General features: G+C 39.0%; 1 long non-coding RNA gene across 1 annotated transcript; it reads left to right on the top strand.

The window, feature by feature from the left end:
- Positions 1–7812: 7812 nt before the first annotated feature.
- LOC146644262 (uncharacterized) lies at positions 7813–10087 on the top strand. The gene is made up of 2 exons (XR_014909332.1): positions 7813–7944; positions 8559–10087. It is a non-coding gene; the product is annotated as an uncharacterized LOC146644262 (long non-coding RNA).
- The last annotated feature ends 1658 nt before the right edge of the window (positions 10088–11745 follow it).

An 11745-nucleotide genomic window follows, 5' to 3' on the forward strand; every position in this document is an offset into this window, starting at 1 on the left:
TTTAAATCTATTTTCACCTTTTTAGCAGGAGTGGGACAGGTAGAGGATTGTCTCATGTCAGTGGGGGGATCCGGGGGTTTCTCTGTGAATATCATATTCCTGTGCCGGCTTGCTAGGCACTTGCTCACATTTGAAGTTTAATTTTTCGCTGCAGAAAGAAGTTGTTTTACCAGGTAGAGTGTACAGTGGACGCTGATGTTTTTGTCACTTTTTACAGACTCAAACTCAAAGTAATGTCAGTACTTCCACGCTCTAAACCCTGCATACTCTGCGTACTCTCTCCCGTGCTCCATATCATCCAATAGTGATCTACACATGAGGGCACGGTGGTTAGCACTGTTGCCGCACAGCAAGAAGGTCCTGAGTTCAATTCCACCATAAGGCTGGGGTCTTTCTGTCTGGAGTTTGCATGTTCTCCCCGTGTTTGCGTGGGTTCTCCCCGGGTACTCCGGCTTCTTCCCACAGTCCAAAAACATGCAGTAGTGGGGATAGGTTAATTGGTCAATCTAAATTGCCCATAGGTGTGAATATGTGAGTGCGAATGGTTGTCTGTGTCTCTGTGTGTTAGCCCTGTGACAGACTGGCGACCTGTCCAGGGTGTACCCCGCCTCTTGCCCTATGACAGCTGGGATAGGCTCCAGCACCCCCTGCGACCCTGGAAAGGATAAGCGGAAGCGAATGGATGGATGATCTACACACGTCTTTTGCTGCCACGAACGTCATGTGTTCGTACGTCATTGTCATGAGACACTCCCACAAACAGTAGTAATGCAGTGTGCTTACGGGCAAGTAACAGTAATCTAATTACTTTTTTGCAATAGTAATCCCTTACTTTACTCGTTACTTGAAAAAAAGTAATCGGATTACAGCAAAGCGGTACTTTTAACCAGTACTGCCCATCTCTGGTGGAGAGCGACCTTTGCTTTGGGGAAAACTGAACCCTGACATCAAGTTTTCTGGTGAGGCTAAAATGGAGTTAGATGGACAAGCAGATCATTACACCGCTGTATCAGACTGAGACAACCTGAGAGAGAACTGGAAGGCAAGACTTCCAGTTCTCTGCTAAAGGAGGATCTAATTAGAATGCGTCTTGGGCACCTTCCTTTGCAGGTTTTCAGAGTTTTGAAAAAAAAAAAAACCCCGAAAAAACAACAACAACTGGAAAAACCTTCTTAGTCTGCTACTACTGTAGTCTAACATTGTCTAATTGGATGGATGGATTTTTGGATATGGGCCACTCAAGGAAGTCAACTTCCTACTGTTAAGCCAGTGTTTGCCTTTTTCTCTTTCCCCATACAGTTTTGATTCTAGATTTGATTTGTCAGCTATTATTGTCAGGCTAAAATACCCAAAAAGTTCAGCCTTGTAAGAGTTTTACATATAATGGACAAGAGAACCAGTTTGGATCTGTCATTTCAGGCTTTTGTTGTCAAGGCAATAGTGGTCTAATGTGAGTATCCAAGGTTATTCATTTTTGTTATCTCTAATACAACAAAACAAACAAACATGGTACTACTTAACAGATTGCTTAAGAAGGTTTCACTTAATAGGCGAACGTTTCCGCATGCTCCTTATAGTAATGAAAAACTACAGATAGCAGTCCAAACAGAGACAAACGAGCCATTGAAAGAGTTGTTGAGAATGTGCTACTACATGTCTTATAACTTTTACCTGTGGGACTTAAAGGATCTGCTGCTAAAATCTGGGTGCCAGATTCTGCAGGCAGCTTCAGAGATCTGAACACACTGTTTTGGTTCTCCAGTGCAATCTAACTGTAGGAAAATTACTGCCAGAATGTTTGGGTTACACAAATGTAAGATGGAAAACTCATCTTCAGTTTTTCTCATACCTAAACCAAATATTCAGAAATCACAAAAATCCATATTCTGTGTCAGCATTCTTCACTCGTCAGCATCTCAGGCAATATTAGCCTCATTCAGGCATCGGGGGGAAAACAAGTAAACTTGTCCATCACCCTTCTGTCGATCATTTGAGGTTACGACTGATGTATTTCCATCTGATGAACTGTGTGTTAAATGGGATCCAGCTGTGATGTCTTGAGTTTATGATATTGAATGTCAATGCTTTATAAATTAGCACATGTTGCGCATGGTGTTAATACCAGGATTTTTTTTTTTTTTAGCTGTGTGTAGATGTTCTTCTCAAGAAGTTAAACAAATCTGAGAATGTGAAAATGAGGGAATCATTTACGGCTGTATTTTCAGACATGGTACAACAGTGGGATTTAGCTTTAGTTAATTAACTTAAAAAAATTATGCCATTATAACACTTTACATTTCTATAGTTGCACTGGGGAAATTGGCTTCATTGAGTGATAACGGCAGACTTGCACTTGGGCAGGTTGCAGCCAAGTGTAAAGGAGCTGGGATGAGAATTAACACCTCCAAGACTGACGTCATAGTTTTCAGCCGAAAAAGGGTGCAGAGTCTAAGTGCCCACGCTGAGTTTGGTGATCAGTTTCTGACTTCATCAAGGGGCTAAACAACACACAGGTGCATACACTTTTTGATCGTGTATATAAAAATAGATGGGAAAATATATAATATAAAAAAATAATAATAGTTATAATAAAATTATGATAATTTTTGAAATTGCCACAGACGAATTGATATATTTGGCAAAACATTTGTTTCCAGACACTGTTGCGATGGCCAGTTTTACCACTAATCTTGACACAATCATACATTTTTTAGAAATTATTTTCTGTTCAACAAATTGTCATTGAAGAGGAAAAGGAAGTGTTGCAAACCACTGGTGAGCAGTTCTTTTGGTTGCTTGCTTTGTCGCTAACAATCCAACAAATTCACATAGTTTATTCAAAACATATACAGTATGTGAGCTGCTGAGTCCAGTAAATAATTCCTTCTTTGCTGAATAAGGCTAGAGGAAGTTAGATGAATGTAAATGCAGCTATTGAGCCGACACTATTTCTTTAGATTCTCCTTGCTCTCATAGTGATTTCAGTTCATTATTTTGGATTTCAGTTCCTCCCAGTGAAGCATAATGTTATGGTTTCTGTTTATGATTCTCTTTGTTTATTGCAGACATTGCTTACACTGAGTTGTATTATGCATGTTTATTTTTTTCTTACATTTTTAAAAAATTTGCACATATATTTAAATCAGGATCAGCGTAAATTGTACAAATGCTTTACCACTTCATTCTCTCTCAAAGCCATTTTAGCTCATCTTAATTTGCTGCCCCTCACAAATAAAAGGTTTGAAAGTAAGTGGGTGGGGCTTCCTTGCTCAGTCAGAGCTGTGTGCCTGAGATGACTATGATCATGATTATTAATACATCCACTCTCACTGACATCAGGAAGGGCAAAAACTCTGCCAAATCAGCCAGGCGGCGCTACCTGCTGTAGTGATGTTTTGAATAAGGGAGCTGCTTCTTCTTCTTACTGACATCATATAGAACCGAGAGTAAACAAAATGCATTAAGTGGTGAACTATGTGTACGTGGTTTATTGCTCACAGGGATCACTTCCTTAAAGTATACTGACGTTCCATCCATCCATCCATTCGCTTCCGCTTATCCTTTTCAGGGTCGCGGGGGGCGCTGGAGCCTATCCCAGCTGTCATAGGGCGAGAGGCGGGGTACACCCTGGACAGGTCGCCAGTCTGTCGCAGGGCCAACACACAGAGATGGACAACCAGTCGCACTCACTTTCACTCACACATTCACACCTAGTGGCAATTTGGATTATCCAATTAACTTATCCCCACAAGTTGCATGTCTTTGGACGGTGGGAGGAAGCCGGAGTACCCGGAGGGAACCCACGCTCATGACGTTCATACTTGAAAAATTGTCCGTGTTTGATCTCCATTGCATTGGCATATATTTGACAGAAAATAAGCAAAAAACACAACAAAAAGCTTGTTTGTTTTTTTCCAGACCACAACAACAAAGTTGGTGAAGAAACTCAAAATGAAAGAATGCCCATTTCTTAGTTTATGGGTCAAGCACACTCTGATTGTAGCCACAAGGTAAAATACTGGAAAAAAAAAAGCAATCCATATTTTGGCAATGTGGCGAGGTGTTGTAAACCTGCCAATCCAGCCTGCAAGCATCCGTTTTTAAGCGCTGATAGCCTTTGTAATTTCCAGCCCAGTAAAACTACCCAGACACACATTTCACAGAAACCTTTAAAATTAATCAGAGCGTGTATTGATTCTTCTATTTATCACGCCACAAAAATACTGACTTTTACAGTAAGTTGTGGGTGGTCTATTAACCAGTAAAGAATCACAGAAGCATGGTGAAAAACATCATGTTGCCCCAGATAGGAACATACCTGTGGTCCTCTGGTACACCCCTCTGCTCATCTGAAATAAGGATCCCATGCAGTGTTCAGAGATATGATAAGAAGGGCAGTGATGTAACTCTCAACTCCACTACTGACTTTCATTTTCCTCTGGGACAGCTCATCTATGACCTCTGATTGGTGTAGCCTGTTGGTTGAAACATACACAGAATTTGTTTCTCATGTGACATATATGTTGCTTTGGCCTGATTAGGGGGCAGCATGGTGGCGTGGTGATTGGCACTGTTCCCTGACAGCAAGGGCCTGAGTTCGATTCCATCACCTGGCCACATGATAACTGTGTGGAGCTTGCATGATCTTCCCGCGTTCCGGCTTCCTCTCAAAGAAATGTAATTAGTGGGGTTAGGTTAATTGGCGAAGCTAAATTGCCCATAGGTGTGAATGTGAGTGTGCCACTGGTGCCTCCACATGTCCACCACATTAGAAACACCTCTGATTTGTTGTCAAAAAAAATATTGTTTGTTGTTGTTTAAGTTTTTAAAAAATATATTTTAATATAACTTTACAGTTAATGGGATCATTTGAAAGAACTAACAAACCTTATTTCACAACTGTCAAATTAATTACAACTTTATTTTTTTACAACTGTCAAAGTTATGCTGTATGCAGTTTGGTTAAACATGCAGAAAGTGTTTGTACCAATGACTTTGTGTGAATTGCACGTTTTAGCACAGATCAGTTAGATTACTCTAAAAAGCTTAAAATGTTTAGGATATCTGCCTGAGAGCACATGATAACATGCCTCTTTAGCAGTGCTGTTGCTCATGAATCTGTTCACATCTCACAAAAAGCTCTACAAGGCAAGACTGTTCCACTCCACTGCACAGCAAAAATCAGTCTCTCTCATAATAGCTCTGGGCAATTTCAGACCACACAGAATGACAAGGGAATCAATTTCCCTGGTTAGGTTATAGATGGATTTTCTCTCTCTCTCTCTCTCTTGCTCTTTTTTCATAAGAAATAACTGCAATACGTTATATGAATTATTAAGAAGTCTTTTGCAGTGTTACATAAAGAAGGCTACACCACCACCACTACCCTCTGAAATATAATGAATATTGTTATGGGTTCAGAAATAATTTTTAGAAATTTGCATTCGCTGATCTTGCTTCACAATTTTGACCAAAGATTGGGTACTTTGAATATTCTTGCAACATGTTCATGGGCTTTGAATATTAAATAGTCACTATACGTCCTGTAATATATCACAAGAATTCAGCTAACTTTGTTCCATTACATAATGAAAAGCTAGTTGATTTGTGGAACTAGCCTGACCTCATGTGGAGGATACTGCACAAAGCAGTTTCTAACACACTCTCTTGAAGAGAGTAATGACTACTTTTTGGATTATGTGAAGTTGCTAGGACCTTACTTACTCTTTCATCTACACTCTTTGATTATATGTAATTAAAAATGCACTTAACTCTATCATGCTTAAAGAATTGCTGTATTACATCCATTACACTTTGACTGGACACAAAGACACGCTAAGGCAAAGATGATCAGTCTGATCTGATCCATCTGATGGAATAAACATAAGTAGCTAAAGGCACTAATTAGATTAATGAGCGCACTGCTTATCAAATATGTCAACAGGCATGATGTAATAGAAAACATGAATGGGGCAAAAGCATGTACCTTAAATGATTAATCACAGATTATTCCACAGGCATAAGCAGTTGATGAATGCTCAGAGCTACAAGGTAGCTTCCAAATTGCTTTTTTCAAAACACTTTCTTCTTTTTTCCCTGCTTTTTTTTTTTTTCCAATTGAAAGCCTGTTATTGACAGGCCGCATAACTTTGTTAGACTGGACTCAGGGTTTCCCTCAAGCAAGTACTTGCGCAATAGTAACTACTAGGAGCTAAGGCAGAGCTGAGACCAGTAATCTGGATGAATAAATACCAATGTGCACTATTGAACAAAGTTTAAATAAAGCTAAACTTGTGTAATATGTTTGATGCCTTTGTGAAATATGAATTAGGGCTGTAAATCTTTATCGGTAACTAATCTAATAATCACAGTGACTATTAATGTAAATGAAATATCACATAATGAATTACAAAAGTAAAGAAAATGCTAAGCCCCTGGGCTCAAATGGATGACTTTCAATTGCCAAAATTTGAGTCTTAGGAATTTTTAAAAAATCTTTAACATATACTTTTATAAATGTCAAAAAACATTAAAAACAATGATCAAGATCCACAATCCAACTTTAATTAAAAGGCACTATAATATCTATCTATCTATCTATCTATAAATAAAACTTTCTCCACTCACCCTGTGGGCGGTTTTTGGTTGTGGTTCAAGCTTGAGATCTAGGTAGATCTCATGCCTTGCCGGTCATCAGATACCCTGCTAGGATAATAAGCTGGCCAAAGGAGGAGAGAGAAGTCACTGACTTCAAGACAACAAACCTTCTTATCATGCATGGAGTGTTTCACCCCAAATACAGCATCATGAGACTGTACGCTATGCAGAAGGCCAAATTCTAGTGTGTCAAAACCAATATTAAAGATGAAACAACAAACATCCATGAGTATATCAGGAAGATAACCACAACTGATCATGTGCTTAGTGGATAACTCAGGCTGCAGAAACCTAAGAAAGAAGAGCCGCAACAACAGGAACCATCATGAAGGGACAGGAGCCTGTACAGCATGTACCACACCAGGTAAGACCCCAGGTGCAGGCTGTGCAAAGATGCCCCTGAGACAATGCAGCACATAACAGCAGGGTGCACGATGCTAGTATGCAGGGAATGTCACAGAAAATATGAAAAAATTAAAATTAAAGCAACTGATTGCCTTAAGTACTTGCTTTAAGTACATTTTTTCAGTTCAATGGTATTTTCTTGGCCTCCAAAAGTCATTGCAGATTTGGATGAAAGGAAAGAGGGAAGAAAAGAGAAAAGCAAACAAAAGAAAAAAAGAAAAAGAAAACAAAGTGTGGTAATGCTAGAATTCAAAATCTCATTTTGAGGCTCCTGTCCTTTATAATTGCTAATATAGAACCAACAACCTACTAAATATGTATGCAAAAAACAAAGTAGTTAAAAAAAAACACAGGCTTGCAAAAATAATAGTTTTGCTGATGCCTAAATAATCCAATTATTCAAACTGGCTTTTTTGCTATGACTCTGCTTTTGGTAGTTTAAACATATTTGTGAATGTTTACTTAACAGTTTAAACAGATTTTAGTTATATTCGTCTTTCTGTTATTTTATCATTACTTTTTCTCACGAACAAACCGGAATTAAGCTTCCTTTGCGCCTGTTCAACTCTTTAGAAACAAAAAACACTACATTCACAGTGAGATGCTAATTACGGCTATATTTCAAGCGTAAAACGTAAAAGTAACTACCGTATGTCTGTCCGGGCTCGCGGTAGGAGGGACTGTGTTGCCATGACAATGACGTCAATGTTGGTGTCGAGTAACCAAAGGTCAAAATAAAGACAAGTGAATGAAAACGGAAGGAAACTAAACAGGCTTCCTAGAATAGCACAGAACATTACCAGGTTGACTCAAAATACAAAATAATTTCCTGCACTGGATGCTGTCGTGTCGTTCGTCCGGGGATAATCGTTTTATATACCGGTAAGGGAACGTCACACGGCACAAGGTTAGGGTCACAGACGAGCTAACAGCAGCTAGCGAGCTAGCTGTAGCCTAGGTCGTTGGTTAGCTAGTGCTAACACTTACCACATTATATTGTTTAGTCTGGTAGGACGCCTGGCAGCACAAAGTTACTTTAAGCAGTTCTCTAGAGATGCCGGTTACCTCACAAGCAGTTGACGTTTGTTACTAACAGTCATCTTGCTGTTTAAGTTAGCTTTTTCTATGTTCAGTTAGGTAGGACACAGTAGCTGGCCTTGCAACAGTCTTTACCAGCAGTGCAAGTTTACTTCAGTGACATTACAGTAGCGTTAAACCGCAATATGCTTCTAAATAACAAGGCACCAAACAGCTGTTTCGTAGCTAATGTAATTTAACCTGTGGCGCAAGTCAGCGTGAAACAGCAGGCTGGCATGTTAATCTTTTGAGGCAGTACAGTGAGGGACAAAGTTGTTTTGTTTTGTTGTCGTTTTTCTCCTAGGAGCACCATTGTGCTAATTCACGAGGCTCTATGGATGCTTGGCACTAAAGTATTTCGGAAAAGATTAAATGTTAACTTTACTCCTCATTTTTCCTCTTTTTTTCCTTTCTTTAAGGAGCCACGAAACTGTACACGGGTATACATCTGGTCAGCGTTCGCTTCATACAGCATCTACAGTTTCATAGTATGTCTTCCTGGTCCAGTGCGTGAACTGTGTTCCAAATATTATTATTATTATGCTGCTGCTGCTTCTTCTTCTTCTTCTTCTTCTTCTTCTTTTGTGTCTAATGGCTGAAATGATTATGCAGTCACATGTCAGTAGGATTTAAACAGATACAGCTGAGTTTGTTTGTTTTTTATTCTCTTTTAAATTGGACATGGTTGCTAATTGGTTTGCCAGGTGTTTGTTATTAAATAACCTCTAGTTAAATTAAACAAGTTGCATTTCTCATGCAAAATGGGAGTGCAATTTCTCAGAAGATAAAGTGTGGCAGAAGTGCAGTGTCTGGCATGAAAAACATGGATATAATTTTGGAAAAATGGAGAGGGTTCATAAAAATCTTGGGGAAAGTGTGAGTCAAATAGAGAAATGGTGGTAAGGTGGGTGTATTGTGTAGTTTTGTTGCTTTTTCACCTTACTGTGTGGAGTTACACATGTGCTCCCTGTGTCTGTCCAGAAGACATGCATGGTAGGTGCCTATTCTGTATTCCACACAAACATGGATGTATACTAAAGTGCTTAAGGGCTTGGAGTAAATGAACCATATTTTTAAAGCAGACTTCTAATAAACAAAATAAAAACATGTTTCCAAGAGACCAGATATCTGTAATTTTAAAACTGTTTGATCCACCAGTGAAAGCCTTGCTACTATGGTCCAGGTGGATTGGGTTCTAGATGATTGGTAAACACCAACCTAACTCACCAAGCATAAGGCAGAGGGATCTGAACTGGAATACTGTGTAGCGAGATGATTAGACCCACTTCATTGTGTCAAAATGTCCTCATAGGTGTATTGTGATCCCAACTTGGCAATGTCCTAACATGCTATGGAAAGGTTTTTCTTTTATAGGCTCCCTGGTTGCTCAAAAGGAAAACCACAGTGTGGCCATTATAACCTTCTGACCTTAACTCTATTAAGGACCTGGGCTGGCATCTTCAGATCAAATGTAGGTGGAAAGTGTTTGTATAATCTGCATTTAAGGCTCCACATGCACTTGGTCGTCTGGGGCTGTAAACATCCCCGACTGGAAGCTGTCTGCACCACAGAGCTTTCAGTCTGATGTTTGCGGCTGCTGGCTACCCCCTACTGCCAAGTTAACCTTTTTATTCAATATTCATTGAAATCCATACCTGATTTAGACACTGTGCTCCTTTAAAGTGTAGTTTTGTGTTCAGTTGTTCAGACTCAGTTCATGTAAACATCCTACACTCAGCTGTTATTGATTGCCACAGAGGCTGAGAGGAGGTTGTTTACTTGAACTGGTTGGGAATGATACTTGGACTTAAGATGGAGTGCCTTCATTCAGATCGTCTGTTACACATCATTCATGAGCTAGCCTGGAATCGACGGCTCAAGGAGAAGAAATTTGAAGTCTTATTTGTCAATTGTTCTGGTTTTTAACAAATAAAGCTACTTGAATACATCTTTGACTCTGTGCTTATTTGCTTAATTTTTTAAAATAATTTTTAAAAAAGAGATTAACTTATTTAAAATGATTCAAATAACACTCATTACCTTTTTTGCTTATTGTGGCACAGTGGTATGTTATGATTTGCCCTTCTTTCAGGTAAAGGGGAAACTGGATGCTGGCTACAATAATACTAACCGCTCAGTATTTCACTTAAGAACACATTTTGATCATTGTTTTAGTTTTCTATCTCCAGTTCTATTTGATTACCTCTGTATTTTGAAAGCATGCTGTTAGAAGTCAAAATGGATCTGTCCACCTACTATTCTCCAATCTTAAAAAGAGAACTTTGGAGGGCAGTGACCATCTCTACTGAAAAAACAGAAACCAACTAAACAAAAAGGATATATAGATATCTATATTTCATACTTGTACAAGAGAATAAAAACGATCAGCGTGTTTGTAAGAAAAACAACATGAGGAATCTAATGACGATTGACCTTTTAGTACATGGCGTCATGCACTGTAACTGTGTTCACCACTAGATGTCATGTTTGTGCTTCTATTCAATCAGCAGTCTAATTCTACAACTCACTGGTGACGATAATGATAACTTGGCTGTTTCCTTTTCCTGGTTACCACAGTATATTAAATATGTTACTATATGAGTAGTTTTATTAAACACATGTTGAAATAGTGCAAGCTATAATGAAAATATTGGCAGATTTCAAACATAGTGACAACAGATCAACAGATATTGACATCCAAAGGCTGAGGATAGAAAGTGAGTCGAAATCTTAATTTTAGACCTGTTACAGCTAGACTTAAAGTCTAGCTAAAGAGCAAACTTAATGGGTGTGATACTGTATTGTTGATCACTCATACTCACTCTCTTATATGGTTCACCCCCCCCCCCCAGGTATCCCATTTGCCTCTCTTCTGTCCAGTCCACAAAGGCTTTTGCATTACTGCAGTTCTAAGTTACGTTCTTTGACGTAAATACATTTACATTGCTCCAAATGCACATGCAATGCTCATAAAAAACTGTAGGTGGCAGAAGTTAACCATAAGTAAAGCACAGTTGCTGTTGTGCTGTTCAGCTATATTTGATGGACCAAGAATGTATCATACTTGGTTTGCAGCTCTTTTACACCACTGTTGTACTTTGACAACCTGTAGGTATAGTGAAGGCCTGGTGAGGTAGTATTTCTTTTTTCCCTGTAAAAACCTGACTTGTCAACCACTTTTTCTAGTGAATATACTTTTAAATACAATCACAATGTAAATTCGATATAAATGACATTGAAAATACACTTAGTTACAGCTGTGTTATAATGTATTACCTAATATTCTCATCACACTACAGGACACCAACAGAATCCCCCAAGTAACCTAGAAGATAATATAATAGGGTCAATATCCATGGGTACATTTACAACTGTACAATCTCCTTAAAAATGCCCTGCCAAGTTAGCTCTGTAGCTGGCATGGAGTTTAGCTGCAAACAAATGTCCTTGCATGATTCACCTGCGTGCTCCATCCCCCACAAAGTAGTAGCACACCTTTTTTGGCTGTGTGTTGACAGCCATCATCTCCGAATTCCTCGGTTTAAACAAGTACACGTATTGATTCAAGATCACACACCGAAAGAGGATTTTTAAGGTTGTAGTTAA

Source organism: Rhamphochromis longiceps, linkage group LG22, assembly GCF_057381845.1.
Source record: "Rhamphochromis longiceps isolate RC_006_pf linkage group LG22, R_longiceps_female_GT1.1, whole genome shotgun sequence".
Taxonomy (NCBI): Eukaryota; Metazoa; Chordata; class Actinopteri; order Cichliformes; family Cichlidae; genus Rhamphochromis; species Rhamphochromis longiceps.